We start from the raw sequence: 4,741 nt of genomic DNA on the forward strand, positions 1-4,741 counted from the left end.
GATAACTGTCCTCTCACAATCTGGGAACGCTCGGGGGATGTCAGAGAGCCGGTTTCAGCCTGATCCCCACAGGCCAGGCCGAGGGACCCCACCGGTGCACGAATCCGTGCACTGGGCCTCTAGTATAGTGTATAAATATATATTGTGACATATTTATACATTTTAGTTCTCTATTATGTTTTGAAACTTTATTTGCTATTTTTTCATAAGATTTCATATTATTATTACTTAACAATTTCTTAGTGATTTCTTCCTCAGTACTTTAACTGTCCTTTTGTTCTTTTATTTTTCTCTTTCATGGATGCCATGTTCTTTGGAAGCTTGTTTAGACCAAGTTAATGGCCTTTTAGGCTTCCTCCATGTGAAAAGATGTTCACTTTTGTAATAAGAATTGCATGTCACGGGGCGGGGGGCGGGGAGGGAGGGAAGAGGGGATCAGGATTTTAGAGATGTTTAGGTGGGGCATGGCCAAAAACAGGTTGGGAACCACTGCAGTAGAACAAAACAAAACAAAACAGAGCTTGGTCACAGCAGAGGCGGCAGTAAGGGCAACTTCCCAGCACGCACCACCTAGGGAAACACTGCTCAGGCGCTGATCTCCCAGGCTGTGGCCACCTCTCAGGTGCAGATCTCCAGGCTGTGGCCACCTCTCCAGGCTGTGGCCACCTCTCCCGGCTGTGGCCACCTCTCAGGTGCTGATCTCCAGGCGGTGGCCACCTCTCCAGGCTGTAGCCACCTCTTCCGGCTGTGGCCACTTCTCCCGTGGAGGAGGGGAAGGCGTGAGTGAGTGCCTGGCTACCCAGCTGTGCAGGAAGAGGCTAGAACCGCCCAGCAGGACCTCCATGGCAGGGAGGGCGAAGGGCTGGGAAAGAGGCAGATGAGAATTTCAAAGGGAATGAAAGGAATCAGATGCAGCAGGAAGGAAGTCCACCCGCCAGCCTCTGGGCGTATCACACCCAGGGATCTCCCATTGGGTCTGCAGGCACCCCCACCGCCTGAGCACTAAACCCACACATCCCCTCCCTCTGTGCCAGCTCCTTGTGTGTGCAGCACAAGAGAGAATTCTGGCAGGCAGGGAGCCCACTCAGAAAATGGGCAAGGGAGAAACCACATACTTGAGCTATACCACCACCTTCTGGAAAACAAGAGAGGTTTCCAGCGAGTTGTAAGAACCAGAGAAGCCATAAAAGCTTAAGGATTCAGTCACAAAAGGGAGCATGAAGAATGCAGGAGGTGCACCCATAGAGAGGGAGAAAACCCAGATAATATAACACCATCAAACACAACACCCCATAGAAGCTAACTAGCAAAGACTTAGGAGGTGTCTGCTGCTTCAAATGTGAAAACAGCAATGAAAAACTGCAAGGAACACAAAAAAACAAGAAATCATGTCATTGCAAAAAGAAAACAATTCTCCACTGAGTTCGAAGGCATAGAATTTGTGATCTAGCTGAAAAAGAATTCAAAACTGCTGTCTTGACAAAGCTCAATGAGCTACAAGAAAACTCAAAGTCAATTCAGCAAATTTTCAAAAAATATATACATGATCAAAATGAGACTTTTAACCAAAGAGATAGAGATCACAGAAATTCTGGAGCTCAAGAACTCACAGTGAGATGGAAAACGCAACAGAGGGTATCTGCAGAGCAAATGGAAGATAGAGTGAGTGAGCTAGAGGACAGGAACTGTGAAATAACAGTCAAGGGAGAACAAAGAATAAATGAAGAGTGAAAAAAGCATATGTGATCAGTGGGATTCCAGTACATTTCCAAGAGAGTTAGTTAGAAAGAGATAATAGTTGAGCCCGGTCAGCATGGCTCAGTGGTTGAGCATCGATCTATGAACCAGGAGGTCACAGTTCAATTCCCAGTCAGGGCACATGCCAGGGTTGTGCGCCCAATCCCCAGTGGCAGGGCATACAGGAGGCAGCCAATCAATGATTCTCTCTCATCACTGATGTTTCTATCTCTCTCTCTTTCTCTTCCTCTCTGAAATCAATTTTTAAAAGTTATATGTATATGAAATAATAGCTGATAATTTCTTAAATCCAGGAAGATAACTAGATATCAAGCTCAGAAAGCTAAGAGATCACCCTATTATCTCAATTAAAAAAAAAAACTTCTTCAAAACACATTATAAGAAACTGTAAAAAAAAATAATCTAGAAGTAGCTAGGTGGGGAGGGGACATCATAACCTACAAAGAACCCTATTAGGTTATCAACAGATTTCTCAGCAGAAACCCTACAAGCCAGGAGAGAGAGGAGGCATATTTGAAGTGCTGAAGGATAAAAATTGCCAGCCAAGAAAACTCTACCTGGCAAAATTATCTTTCCAACATGAAGATGTAAAGATTTTCCCAAACAAAACCATCACTGGACCTGCCTTGCTCATTTGTTAGATCCCTGGACTACGCACTGAAGGGGTAGGGTTTAATTCCAGTCCAGGGCACGTACCTGGGTTGCCGGTTGGATCCCCAGCCCAGGGTTCCTGCGGGAGGCAACCAATCGATGTATCTCTCATATCTTTCCCCCTCCCTCCCACTCTCTAAAAAGAGAAAAAAGAAAAAAAGAGAGAGAAAGAAAGAAATGCTGAAAGGAGTTCTTCAAGCTGAAGTGAAAAGACACTCATCAGCAACATGAGAATGTACATAAAGACACTAAACGCCGGTAGAGGTGAGCATACAATCAGACTTAGAAAACTCAATATGGAACAGGGTGATGTGCCAACCACTCAACACAGCATAAAGGTCAAAGGAAATAAGTATTACAAATAACTACAGCTATTACTTGTTAACGAATACACAACATAAAAAGAATGAGTGATGACATCAAAATATAAAAAGGGGAGTTTAAGGGGGGAACTTTTGTAGATGATCTAAGTTAAATTGCTAGCAGCCTAAAATGGGCAGTTAGCTATGATATGTCTTATGTAAGCTTTGTGGTACCACACAGCCAAAATCTAGAATAGTTGCACAGGAAATAATGGAGATGCAGAGCATACCACTGGGGAAAATCACCAATTTACAAAAGGAGGCAGAAATTAAAGGAAACGGAAACAATAAAAATACTAAACAACTAGAAAATAGTAAGTTGCCATTAGTAACATCACAAATATTAGATATTAACAGAAATATAACATTAGAAACATAACAATGTTAAAAACATCACAAATCAAAAACTCTGTAAATAGACTGAACTCACCAATCAACAGGCACGGCATGGCTGGATAGATTTAAAAATTTAGACCCTGCACTTCTGTTTTAAAGACACACAAAGACTCAAAGAGAAGGGATGAAAAGAGACATTCCATACAAGTGGAATCCAAAAGAAAGTGGGAGTAGCTGTGCTCATAGCAGACAAAATAGACTTCAAGCCAAAATCAGTAGACAAAAAAGGTCATTACCCTGGTATATAATGACAGAGGGGTTCATTCATCAAGAAGATGACAATCATAAATACACATGCACCCAACATTGGAGCTCCCAAACATAATAAGCAAACACAAACAAATGCGAAGGGAGAAGTAGACCAAACAATAATAATGCGGGACTTCAATATCCTACCTTCAGCAGTGGATAGATCATCCCGGCAGAAGATCAAAAAGGAAACAATGGACTGACTTGAGCTATACATCAAATCAAATGAATTCAACATTATAAAATATTCCACCCTACAGGAGCGGCTACACATTCTTCTAAAGTGTACACGGAACTTTCTCCGGGGAGCCCATATGACAGGACATAAAACAAGTCTCAGTGAATTTAAGAAAACTGAAATCATACCAAGTATCTTTTCCATCACAATGGTATGAAATTAGAAATCAACAACGAGGGATCTGATACCATAAAATTGGGAGACAATATAGGGAAGAAACTCCCTGATAGTGGCCTGGGTAATGATTTTTTCATGGGACACCAAAAGCACAAGCGGCAAAAGCAAAAATCAACAAGTGGGCCCAGCCAGCATGGCTCAGTGGTTGAGCGTTGACCTATGAACCAGGAGGTCACAGCTGGATTCTCGGTCAGGGCACATGCCCGGGCTGCGGGCTTGATCCCCCGTGTAGGGCGTGCAGGAGGCAGCCAATCAATGAGTCTCTCATCATTGATGTTTCTATCTTTCTCTCCCTCCCCTTTCCTCTCTGAAATCAATAAAAATATATTTTAAAAAAATCAACAAGTGGGACTAGATCCAATTAAAAGCTCTGCACAGGGCGCTGGCCAATGTGACTCAGTTGGTTAGAGCATCATCCCACACACCAAAAGGCTTAATGTTGGATCATGGCTCATAACCAGGTTGCAGGATTGATCCCCAGTTGGGGTGCATGTAGGGGGAAGGGGGAGAGAAATGGGGGTGAGGCAGCCGATCAATGTTTTTCTCTCTCTCCCTTCCTCGCTCTAAAATCAATTTTAAAAAGTAAAATAAAAAGCTCTGCACAGTAAAAGAAACAATCAACAAAATGAAAGGCAACCTACGAATGGAAGAAAGTACTTGCAAACCATGCATCAGATAAAGGGTTAATGACAAGATATATAAACAATTCATACAAATTAGTAACAACAACAAAAAACAAACAATCTGCGCCCGCTGGCTGGTGTGGCTCAGTTAGTTGGGTGTCATTCTGTGCACTGAGAGGTTGCGGGTTTGATGCCCAGTCAGGGCATATGCCCAGGTTGCAGGCTACATCCCCAGTAGGGGGCGTGCAGGAAGCAGCCAATGGATGTCTCACTCTCACATGGATGTT

This window comes from Myotis davidii, unplaced genomic scaffold (assembly GCF_000327345.1).
Source record: "Myotis davidii unplaced genomic scaffold, ASM32734v1 scaffold614, whole genome shotgun sequence".
Taxonomy (NCBI): Eukaryota; Metazoa; Chordata; class Mammalia; order Chiroptera; family Vespertilionidae; genus Myotis; species Myotis davidii.